Genomic DNA, 13,392 nt, shown 5'->3' with positions numbered 1-13,392 from the left:
ACCAAACTGACCTGTATACTAATAGGTCGAATGGCTAAATTCCGATTCACATAGGGTCGCAATAAGACCTATCACATGAATAATAATGTGCTAGGTCGCTAATTGAGGCTCACTCGATTGGTGGTCATCATAGGGATGGTGGATTGTTAGGGTCTTGCACACCACTAGGTCTGTGATAGTCTTTCAGTAAAGTTAACTTTTTTTTTTAAGGCAGCTCATGCCCTTAATTAAAAGGGGCAGCATTTAAGAAGAAGATTTTTAAGTTTGCTTAAGAGTTGGCAGTGGACCCCTGGTAAGCTGCCTACTAACTTCAAAAATGTCTATATATTCAGAAAGAGTAAGGGATATTTAATGCTTTACCACCCCAGCTCGGGAGTAGTGGTGATATCAAACTGTCTTTTCAGAGAAAGGTGGCTGGTGCTGTAACCTCAACTGTGAGGTGACCCTGGATAATAATGCCCCAGATAGAATGCCATCTGTTTTGCCAGGAGGGCTTCTGTCTTGGCAGCTGCCCTCCTTCAGTAACTCTACGCTCACAGAGGGCCCACAGATTGTGTCAGAATAATTGTCCAGTGTCATTTTTATGTTGAGGAACAGCGTATTCACTCCCAAATTACAGTAATTCCATAATTAAGTCCTTGTCTCTGCCATTAAAAATCTCATCTAATAGTGGACTCAAGGTCTTTCAGGACATTTGCTCCTGCTAATGAATGAATGACCCTTTTACTCCTGTTATTGCAAATGCTTTCGATCAGAGCTCTGAGATTGCTCCACTCAATCCTTATAATAATCTTACTTTGGCAATCGCTGTGTTTAATACAATGAAACTATCCCACCATATGCTTCTGCTACTCATGGCATTACAGTGCATTGTACGGTGCTTTGAAACTCGGATGTGTGTAGTCCGCGCTAATATTGATATGTCACACGCTGCTAGAGCTCCCTCATGAGTTTTCACCAACCTCCCACCCGCAGATTCATTCTTGTGAGAGCGACAGTCAAATGATATGTCGTTGCAGGCATAAACATGCTCTGCACTTGTCAACCCCGATAGGCAGGTTGCTGATGCGTGACATTCACGTGAGCATATGATGTGGATGAAAGTGGGTTCATCTGCTATACATTTAATCTACAGGCATACACCTTTAACCATGTACACAACAGACATGTTGATACTGAATATGAGCAATGCCAGGCAGGTGATGCAAAGTATCCATATCATGCATCACCACACTGGACTGTCCTTCCTTGTTATCGCTGTGCCTGGCAAATGACTATAAGGGCAATGCTAGAGTGGATCAAAGCTAGATTTTCAGGCGTTCTGCATAATTAAATGGACATATATTGAATCTCAATGAAAATCAATTGTTTAGACCAGTGCTTCCCAAACCTTTTAGACCCAGGACCCAATTTTTAGAACAACAGACCATTGCGACCCATCTACCTTTAATGGACATGAGGTGTGCAGTTTTTTACCCCTTCTCTGCGGGGAGATTTCACCTGCTGTGCGGGGGGGGGGGCCGGGGGGGGGAAGCCGCGCACAGCACCGCTGTGCTTGTGACGAGCTCGGCTCGTCATGAGGCGCAGTGGAGTTGCACTCATGACGAGCAGAGCTCGTCACGACCACACCCGTTTTGGAACGTCCAGCACAGCGGGAAATTATCCCCACATGTGAACGTTCCAACAAACATAACGAGCTCAGCTCGTCATGAGTGCATGACTATTACTATGAGTGCATTTAGGGAATCGCAATTTGCGATTCCCTAAATGCGACGCATGTAGCATTTCCAAAATGCGACTTTGCATTTAGGAATCGCAAATAATCATCAATTTCAAGTTTATCGGAATTTGTGAATCCTCTGAAAAATGTAAAAAACGTGCATTTTTCATAGCTATGTTGCGCACATACATGCCCTTAGGGCATGTTTGTGCACCACTTGTGCACACTTATCTTTTTTGGGGGTATATCAGGGGAGGCTTAGGCCCCCTAGGGCCCTTGCAATTGCATTCACAATTTGCGAATCACAATTTGGTAATCGCAAATTGCGAATGCATTCCCTTTCATTCCTATGGTCCTATACATACTTCTTTTTGTTACAAGACTCATATTAACTGAACAATTCACGATTCAGTTTTTCAATGAGCACAAGGCAGTCCTAACAGATAGTCACTTGTTTCTCTTTTAAGTGCTAAGGATGATCATTTATTAACATCCTCTCTTATTGAGAGGATGTTGGTAAGCTGTCTAAATGGTGGCACACAGTAACCCAAACATAAATTGTTGGAAAAGAACCTTTCTTCAGGGTTATCCACAAACGTTTTGCTTCTTCCTCCTTATTGTTCCTGACCTGTGGTTGTTGGCTATAGGACTCTGGGCACTTTACCACTGCTGATCAGTGCTAAAGTGCATGTGCAAACTGTATACATTGTTATTTTGATTGATTATCCATGGTTGGCATTACCAGTTGGTCCCTAGAAAAGTGCTCTGAGTGTGCCTGGGCTGTTGATTCAAATGCTACTAGTGGGCCTGCAGCACTGATTGCGCCACCCACATGAGTAGCCCTAAAATGGTGTCTCAAGCCTGCCACCGCAGTGCCTGTGTGCAGTTGCTAACTGCCGTGCTGACCTGGCCAGTGTCCCCACTGGCAAGGCCTAACCCTTCCCTTTCTGTGCACATTGGACACTCCTCCTGGAAAGCCCAAGTTACTCCCTGGGCAGGGTCCAGTGTATGTGAAAGGTAGAGCATGTACTAGTGTGGGTGACATGCTCTGATAGTGAAATACTGGCAATTTCGCCTTTCACTATTGAAAGGCCATCTTGCCCATAGGCTAGAATGGGGAATGCTGTGTATAATGTTTACCTGCATATCTTCCCATAGGAGCAAGATGGCAAATAAAAGTCTGGTATTCCTGAACTCAGAATTTAGTAACCCATCTTTTAGGAAGGATGGTTTTTAAATCCTGTGTTTAAAAATAGCACTTTTAGAAAGTGGTTGTTTTCTTGTCTAACCTTTCTGTGTGCCTCTGCCTGTTTGTGAATTGACTGCCTGGTTTGCGAGTGACAGGGACTGGGGTGACTCCAAGAGGCTGGGTGAGTCAGCACTAGGCTGAATAGCTTCATCTGCAACTTGAGCGGTGGGAGGGGATAGCACTTGGGCCTGAATAGGGCTGTGCCTGCCTTCCACAATTCTGGCTCCACCTCCTGCTGGGCGGCTGACAATCCTGCTCCTCTCTCCCAAAGGGAGAAGGTGTCCACTGACAAGAACTGGTTTAGACCAGGCCCAGAGCCCTTCTGCACAAAGGGATCAAAGACTTTTTGGGGTATAACTACAGGCCCCCAAACCCCTGAACTTTAGATCATCCTGGAATCAAGAAGGAACCTCTGCCAAGGAGAAAAGCTGGAAGACTGAAGAGGAAGGGCTGACCTGCTGTATGGCTGACCTGCAGTTGCTATTCTGCCAAGGAGAGGGGAAGGACTTTGCTGTTGCTGTGTACCCTGCTTGAAAAGATCTCCAAGGGCCTGAGGAGAGTTGGCCTCCTGTTAAGAAGTCCCTGGAACAAAAGGACTTAACCGCCAGCTCCCCATGAACTGCTGTGAGTGTTCTGACCTGCCTAGAGTGCTTGATCCAGTTGTGGGGCCTCTGGAGGTTGTTCTCCTACTGTTTGGGGAGCTGGGAAAGAAGAAGAGAAAGTCTGCAATGCCATACATCGCTTGCTTGCGGAGCGTATTGTCGACAGTGCAAGAAGATTCCCGTTGCCGTGAAGAGCGTCGCAGCGCCTGTTGCGGCTGCAAGACCCGACATGTCATTCGCTTGCGGAGCTCATCGCCCCAGTGCGGGAAGATTCCTATCGCTGTGAACATTGTCGCATGTCGTCGCTGCGAGATCCGGCACACCGATGGCCTGCGGAACGCATCGCACAGCTGCGAACATCGTCACAGTCCAGCACCAACACATCAAGGGGCCAAGACAGAAGAGGATCAACGCTGCGCTGCGCATCACTTCTGCACAGAAGATCATCCCTGCCCAGGAGATCGTTGCATCGTGCCTGTGCAAGAAGCTTCCTACTGGAGAACCTGCAAACCGGAATCCATACAAGGTATGGCATCGCCACCCATACCGACCCAATTAGACGCAACCCGCTTGCTGTGTGCAGAGGGGTTGACGTATCCCCTCCCCCGGGTCTCAGGAGTGACCCATCACTTGTTTTCTGCAGCTTCCGTTTGGAACTTTTGTCGCACCTACAGGTGCTTTTGACTAAAAGTGACATAACTGTGGATTATTTTGATGCAAACCCTTGAACTCTTTTTAAAGTCTTATTTTGGAACAGTGTACGTTAGATTTTTGTTGTTTTGGTCTTGTGTAGTCTAGATTTTATTTTTCTAAACTAGTGTGGAATCCATTTGTTGTGCTTTCACTGTGTTACTGTGAGTGTTGGTAAACATACTTTACACATTACCTTTGATAAGCCTGTCTGCTCATGCCAAGCTACCAAGGGGGTGAGCAGGGTTATCTAAAGAGGGAATCTCTTTTACCCTGACTAGAAGCAAGGGTCCCTATTTGGACTTTAGTACCTAGCTGCCAACTAGAGACTCCCACATCTAACACAAATTATCAGCAAAAATAAAACAATGAGAACATATGCAGTCCTATGTTTATTTTTTTTTCTTGAGAAGTAAAATCATCCTCATGTGATAAAATAAAAACATTATCATTAATATATAAAATAAAATTGATTTGAACAGAATGTTGGAGTTGTTGTGCTTAGATGAAATGAAATAGCAGTATTTCAAAACGTAAAGGCCAAGGGTGTAGGCTGGTTTAGAGATAGTTAGACATGAATCGGAACCATGAGCCCTACATGTTATTCAAGAGCTTATGTGCAACATGTTCAAACGATTGTGAAAGTGGCCTGGGCAGAAGAATCAAAACACTGAAGTTCAATACAAATTACAAGAAAGTGTGGGAGAACAGGAAAACAGAAGGAGCTAAAAGCAAACAGCCAGATCTTCATCCTAGTCGGTGATGCTTCACCTGTAGTGATTGTTTACAATCCCAAACCCATAATTTCAGCTCCAAGTGTAGATCTGGGAGTCTTCTCAAACTGTAATGTCCTTTTGCAGCTTCCTGCGTACCTGCACTAGTAACTTTACCAGTCGACAGTTTAAGCTGTAGATCATCAGGACCAATGCAGGCCAGCACGGCTTGTCTCCTTGAGTAAATCTCTCTTTGGTTGAATGGTGCTTTCAGCAATTTTCTTCTTTCCTTCATCAGCTCTTCGCAGGTCAAAGCAGATGCAGTCTGTCCTCAGTTTCCTTTCAGCCCAGGCGACAGGTCTTTGGTGTGGAAGTTCTCGGCCAGTAGGAAAGATGAGCTGTGCACAGTAGCAATTCCTACATGGGATTTCAAAAATTCCTCTTTAATGCATCTGGGAAAGCCTAGGCTGAGATATTTATGGGGCACTGGGCGATGTAAGTGTTTATTGGCATCCATGCATGGGATCTGGATAAAAACGCAGTCCCAGATTTCTGTGATCAATTTCCATATTGTTTCTTTAAACACCAAATGGGTAGTTGGTGTTTCCCATAGCTGGGTCAGCCAAGTCCTGGCCATGGATTTCTTCAGATATATTGTAGCAGGTGATGAATCCCTTTGTTGGAGCTACTGCCATATATAGTGATCAAGTGTGTAGGGAGACACATTTCTGATTTTGCACCAAAGGTTGGTGGAAGCTCCTCACTTCTCCAGGGACTGATTCTGAAGACCAAATTCCAGCCTGATCTGTGCTGGTGGATTCTGCTTCGGTAGAGTAAAGATGATCCTGTTACTTGAGTGCTGTCTAGAGTATTTGCATCCCAGCCTCTTTGGAGTTTATTGCTGTATGTTATTATTGACAATAGTTTTGCATGCATTACCCGGAGAAGAGGGGAAAATAAAGCCATTTAGTTTTGTTCTTAGGCTCTTCAGGACACTGCAAGCGCCAGGCATTTCCTTTTTTATAGTCAAGCTTACCTGCTCTGTCAACGATTACTCCAAAGAATTTGTAGTCTGTTGTTCACTGGATTCACATATTTTCCCAGAACCATGCATGTAAGTTTGTCCTTTTGCTGCCAGTGGTTGTTTTGTCAAAGGTGATGGTCAGTCCATTTTCTATATTTGTTTTAAAAAAAAATCTTTTTATTAAACAGGCCCATCATACAGTATACATGGCAAACATTTAGTACAAGCATTGTCTCACATTATCATGCATAGTTTTTCCTCTGGGAGTGTTCTTACATGGTGAAAAATTGAGACTTAGTCTTCAATCGTAGCTCCCCTATTTGTGCGTGTCCAGGAGTATCCTCGGGTACCTCATGACCTCAATGTTGCTCCTCTGTAATTCCTCCATTAGGACCATATTTTCTCCCATTTCCTGGGGCACCCTCTTATCTTACAGATCACTTCCTCTGCCACCAGTCCATATCAGTTTGTCACTCTGCTACCGTCTGGGTTATGGCCCCCCCACCATTTCCTTGCTATATTCCTTTTGGGCACCCCTGTTGCTAGTGTCAGCCAGATCTTAGTGTGGCCACTATTCCTTTCTCGGCATCAACAAGATGAGTCTAGCTGACAGGGCTTTCGTAAGGACCTGATCTCCCACATTCGGGAAGGAGGTCAGTCTGCGGAAACCACAGTCCTCAGGAAACTTGCCATTTTTGTGAATGACCACTATTGTTGCCATTCGTTGGTCTGTCTTGAGGGATCCGCCCACCCCTGTGGTAGTGTCAGCCAGATCTTAGTGTGTTGTGATAAAATCACTCAGAAGCTCGAAGTCGATGTTTGACCTCCATCTATTTGGCAGTTAGAGGCTCTCATAGTATGGTGCAAAGGTGTCCTCAATCAGCGCGCTTATGGTCTGTTTGGCTCCCTCCCCATCTGTAACTTCCGACACTCAAAGACCTATCCCTGTCCCTCTTTTCCAGCCAAGCCAGAAGTTTGGAGGTCTTGTCACCGACGTTGTATAGTCGGCGGCTGTGTTGCTAAGGTATATGATTGGGCCATTTTGTCAGCCAGGTTCCTCAAGTCATGTTGCCTCAGTGCTAATCTGTGCCGGAGGTCGGAGCTGCCCTCCCTAGTCGCCTCTCTCTCTGACTTCAGGATGTTCCGTTCTATAATGTTTCAAGTAACTTGTGTCTCCTTCTCTTCTCACCTATCAGCATGAGCCTGGCCTCCTATCACTGCCTTAAATGCCTCTAAAGGATGCATGGAGAGAAGAATGAGCCATCGTTTTCCTTAAGTAGAACTCTGCCCCTGAGTTAAGTTTGTCTTTGATGTCGATGTCATCAGAGTATTTCTGGGCTGTGTTGAAAAGGTGCTGTAAGAACACCTTCGTTTAACTAACTAGCCCAACATCATCGCATATAAGAAACTAGAGTGCTTGGCCCCCTATTCTAGGCATGTGGGAATTGCAAGTGTTCAGTGCCAGGGTTAGATAATATTAAAACAGAGTGGGTGCCAAGACGCACCACTACTTTAGTCCTTTGTATGTTGGAATTTGGTGGGAGAGGTGCATTCCTTCGCCCAGCTTCACCTGTACCCATCTGTCAGTGTGAAGGATGATTAGGAAGGTCAAGAGAGTCTGAGTTATACCCTTGCAAACCATTTTGCTCCAGAGCCTGGTTCTGACCACATGATCAAAAGCTGATTTATAATTGAAGTAGCTAGGTGAACTGGCTGTTTTGAGATTTTCACCTGATCTATAAGTAGTGATATGACCATGATGTTGGTTCTTGTGCCTGATGTTTTTGAAAACCTGGCTTGATTTAGTGGTATGATTTCTTAGTCTCCTGTCCGTGACAGTGTGTACGTGTGCGAGAATTGTGTGGTCTTGAGGCGGAAGCCGGGACCGTGAGTAGAACGTTGTGATTGATTGAAAAAATTGCACTTACTTGTTTTTAATTTATGTTTGGCTATCCCTTCGACACCCTGACCAAATATTGGGCTACCTCCCCTACCTGCGGTGCCTGACCAACTCGAATCGGCATAATTGCAAAAACTGCCACCATCTTGAGTGAGGAGCACGGCGAGCAGACCAGTGCTCTGCCACTCCCGCCCTCGTCACTATAAAAATACCCAGAAATCCCACGTACTCTGATTGACAGTGTGTATGTGTGCGAGAATTGTGTGGTCTTGAGGCGGAAGCCGGGACCATGAGTAGAATGTTGTGATTGATTTTAAAAATTGCACTTACTTGTTTTTAATTAACGGTTGGCTATCCCTTCGACACCCTGACCAAATATTGGGCTACCTCCCTTACCTGCGGTGCCTGACCAACTCGAATCAGCATAATTGCCCAAACGGCCGCCATCTTGAGTGAGGAGCACGGCGAGCAGACCTGTGCTCGGCCACTCCCGCCCTCGTCACTATAAAAATACCCAGAAATCCCACGTACTCTGATTGACAGTGTGTACGTGTGCAAGAATTGTGTGGTCTTGAGGCGGAAGCCGGGACTGTGAGTAGAACGTTGTGATTGATTTTAAAAATTGCACTTACTTGTTTTTAATTAACGTTTGGCTATCCCTTCGACACCCTGACCAAATATTGGGCTACCTCCCTTACCTGCGGTGCCTGACCAACTCGAATCTGCATAATTGCCCAAACGGCCGCCATCTTGAGTGAGGAGCATTGCGAGCAGACCAGTGCTTGGCCACTCCCACCCTCGTCACTATAAAAATACCCAGAAATCCCATGTACTCCGATTGACAGTGTGTACGTGTGCGAGAATTGTGTGGTCTTGAGGCGGAAGCCGGGACCGTGAGTAGAACGTTGTGATTGATTTTAAAAATTGAAACTTACTTGTTTTTAATTAACGTGTGGCTATCCCTTCGACACCCTGACCAAATATTGGGCTACCTCCCTTAGCTGCGGTGCCTGACCAACTCGAATCGGCATAATTGCCCAAACGGCCGCCACTTTGAGTGAGGAGCACGGCGAGCAGACCCGTGCTCGGCCACTCCCGCCCTCGTCACTATTAAAATACCCAGAAATCCCACGTACTCCGATTGACAGTGTGTACGTGTGTGAGAATTGTGTGGTCTTGAGGCGGAAGACGGGACCGTGAGTAGAACGTTGTGATTGATTTTAAAAATTGCACTTACTTGTTTTTAATTAACGTTTGGCTATCCCTTCGACACCCTGACCAAATATTGGGCTACCTCCCTTACCTGCGGTGCCTGACCAACTCGAATCTGCATAATTGCCCAAACGGCCGCCATCTTAAGTGAGGAGCACGGCGAGCAGACCAGTGCTCGGTCACTCCCGCCCTCATCACTATAAAAATACCCAGAAATCCCATGTACGCCGATTGACAGTGTGTACGTGTGCGAGAATTGTGTGGTCTTGAGGCGGAAGCCGGGACCGTGAGTAGAACGTTGTGATTGATTTTAAAAATTGCACTTACTTGTTTTTAATTAACGGTTGGCTATCCCTTTAACACCCTGCCCAAATATTGGGCTACCTCCCTTACCTGCGGTGCCAGACCAACTCGAATCTGCATAATTGCCCAAACGGCCGCCATCTTGAGTGAGGAGCACGGCGAGCAGACCAGTGCTCGGCCACTCCCGCCCTCATCTCTATAAAAATACCCAGAAATCCCACATACTCCGATTGACAGTGTGTAAGTGTGCAAGAATTGTGTGGTCTTGAGACGGAAGCCCGGACCGTGAGTAGAACGTTGTGATTGATTTTAAAAATTGCACTTACTTGTTTTTAATTAACGTTTGGCTTTCCCTTCGACACACTGACCAAATATTGGGCTACTTCCCTTACCTGCAGTGCCTGACCAACTCGAATCGGCATAATTGCCCAAACGGCCGCCATCTTGAGTGAGGAGCACGGCGAGCAGACCAGTGCTCGGCCACTCCCGCCCTCGTCACTATAAAATGGTACCCCCATTTTGGCGGCGCAGCGGACGGGCGCTGCGGGCGCACCGGCGGAGTGCCGAAGGCTCGCCAAAGGCGAGCCCGTCTGCGCCCATCCGCGTCCGGCCGGGGCCAGGAGCCACAACCCCTGTATCTTTTACTGGGACTGTTAAGAGCTACACTTCTATTGAATTGAGAGGGTTAAGAACACCGGCTAAAGCGATTTGTCAACTCCTTTACTATACCTCAGATATGCCTATGCAGTTCCTGCATTGTAACGCCCATCTTAATCCTGTGCCCATTTTGGATAAACAAATATTTAAAATGTACCTTCTAAACTGTAGGTCCCTACCTAAGCACTGTATAGAAATATCTTTGCTACTCGATGAACTTAAACCAGACGTAGTCTTTCTTACCGAAACGTGGTTATCCCCGTATTCGGAACCAGAGTTAGTTCAAGCCTTGGGGCAGGGTTATCAAATAGTAAGGCATTATCGACCCAACGAGAGGGGAGGCGGCTTAGCGGTCATATTTAAGGATCACTATGCCTGCAGATGCCTTCCTAATCACTTCACGGATTGTGAAAAGATGTCTCTCTGTCTTGAGTTCTCTCCCAACTTGAGTTTCACTGGGGCACTCATCTATCGTCCACCCGGCCCTGCCAAACAGTTTTATGCTTTACTGTCTCCAACGGTCGCAGATCTTGCCTCCTCCCCAGCCAACTATATGCTACTTAGCGATCTGAATATTCATTTTGATTACTTAACTGACAACATCGTCAGAGGTTTAATCGGAGACATTTCTGCTTTACAGATGACCCAGCTACTTTTATCCCCTACACACACGAAAGGACACCTGTTAGATCCGGTGTTCAGCAACTGTCCTAATCTGAAGGCATATCCCCCGATTGCCCTTCCTTGGATAGATCATTTGCTGATTCCCCTCGTGTGGGAGACTCATAAAAATCCGGCTCTAACACCTGGAGTGCGGGAAGCACGCAACTGGTCAAAACTGCCGCTGGACCAATGGACACACGAGCTAGAAATGTCAACTCCATCAATCAATCAGGTCCCGCTGATAGCTAATGACACATTTAATATATGGATAAAGAACTCTCTCAATGCAATCCTCCCTATTAGGAAAACTGCCCTAAAACGATCTAGGATCACCGCCCCCTGGTACTCGGCTGAGCTCCGGGAGAAAAAGTGTCAATGCAAAAGACTTGAAAGAACATGGCGTTTGGGGTATGCTGAGTTGGACAAAACTATTTACAGGGAGGCTATCAGAGCCTATAAAATGATATAAAGACTGCCCAATCGATATATTACACAAATAAAATCTCTGAAGCCAGTTCCAATTCCAAAGAGATCTATCAGATCGTGAAATGCCTCACTAAACTTCCACCACCGCCATTAATTGACCACAATCCCCAATCCCGGTGTGAGGATCTGGCGGAATTTCTCTTCCGTAAAATCGATCTCATATACTCCCCATTTTTTACCACGGATCTGATCATTCCTGGGGATTTATCTTTCTCTTCCTCACAGGAAGCTCATTGCAATCAATCGCCTTTATTAGACGAATTTCCCCCGTTGAGTTCCGAACTACTTGCCACTCTAATGACGCAGGTGAAATCAGGCTCACCCAGTGATCCTGCTCCTCCCCATACCTTGGTCGCTGTTACCCATACCATTCTTCCTACTATGTTGAAAGTACTCAACATATCAATTCCTCAAGTATCGTTCCGTTGGCATGGAAACAGGCCATGGTGCGGGCTCTTGTTAATAAACCTAATCTGGACACCAATAATTTCAATAATTATCACCCGATTTCTTTGCTTCCTTGGGCTTGGCAAAATCTTATAAAAATATGTAAATGGCCTACTAACATCCTTTCTTGAGAACAACCAGCTGTTGTACCCCTCACAGACGGGCTACCGCCCCAAACATGGGACGGAGACCGCTCTGCTGGCGGTCACGGAGGAATCCAGAAAAATCTTAGATCGAGGATGATCGGTGACAGTCATCCTCCTCGATCTGAGCGCTGCATTTGACACTGTCAATCACAGTACCTTATTGCAATGTCTTCTGGATATAGGAATATCTGGCAGAGCTCTGGAATGGTTTAAATCCTATTTGAGCAACAGAACCTTACGGGTATATGAAAATAACGCCATTTCCTCCAGCAAACCCCTGGGCTGCGGTGTCCCTCAGGGCTCATTGCTGAGCCCGACGTTATTTAACGTCTACATGAGACTACTGGCTGAGATCGTCCGTCCATATGGGATTAAGATCATTACCTATGCGGACGATACTCAGCTGATGGTCTCTCTGACCCAAGAGAACGCCCCCTTGGCCAGGGTGGATTTAGCGGGCTGTCTGGAGAGGGTCAAAAGCTGGATGACCAAGTCTTGTCTCAAACTTAATGGAGACAAGACTGAGCTCATGTTGCTGGGTCGGCTCGCTCCAGCCTCCATCGATCCGATCTGGCCAGCCTGTCTGGGCCCACCACCGGCACCCAAGGATACTATCAAGAGCCTCGGAATCTGGTTAGATAGATCTTTGACATTTGACTATCAAGCAACCAGACTAGCTGCCATCTGCTTTGGTCTCCTCAGAATTATTGTAAAGATCCTCCCCTTGCTACCTTTCAAAGGAAAACAGACTGTGGTACAGGGCCTGATCCAATCCCGTCTGGACTTTGGGAATGCCCTGTATCTAGGAGCACCCGACTTTACCCTGCTTAAATTGCAAACAATTCAAAACTGTGCTGCCCGGACGCTATTGCAAATTACTCGCAGGTTATCTGTTAAATCCAGACTGAAAAGCCTACATTGGCTCCCCATTAGGAAGAGAATCAGTTTTAAATCTCTCTGTCTCGCTCATCAGGCATTTTGAGCTACTGGCCCAGTGAACAATCTCTCCCTAATCACCCCGTATCACCCTAGCAGACAGCTGCGCTCAACCCATGCCATTCTGGCCACAGTGCCCAAAATAAAGAGAACGAGAGCTGGAGACCGCTCCTTCTCTTTCAATGTGGCCAAGCTGTGGAATGCCCTTCCACAATACTTAAGATCCAATTCGGAACTGACCTCCTTTCGTAAGCAATTAAAAACATTCCTATTTAATAAGTAGGATTCCCTCTGGGCCCTCACTGTCTCAATCAAATCCGTACTCTCTATCAGTCTCAGCGCTTGGACGCCTCAGGGCAGCTATGTGCACTTTACAAAAATCATTTTCATTTCATTTCACTTCAACAGTTCCTTAAAATTATTTTGCCTTGTTGTGTATGAAGGGTTTTAGGTGATAGTTCCTTGGCATGGACCTGTCCCCACTTTTGTGTACTGGGGTTTTATAGAACTAGCATTCTTTAGAATGAAAGTTTAGAAGGCTCTGGATACCAATGAAGTTGCATCTGCCTGGAAAAGAACAGCTAGATAAGGGACACATTGGCAGTTAGTCTGATAAGTTTGGTCAACTTATGCTCTGTATCTAC

The sequence above is a fragment of the Lissotriton vulgaris genome, chromosome 4_1, assembly GCF_964263255.1.
Source record: "Lissotriton vulgaris chromosome 4_1, aLisVul1.2, whole genome shotgun sequence".
Lineage (NCBI taxonomy): Eukaryota > Metazoa > Chordata > Amphibia > Caudata > Salamandridae > Lissotriton > Lissotriton vulgaris.
This window is presented reverse-complemented; position numbering follows the sequence as displayed.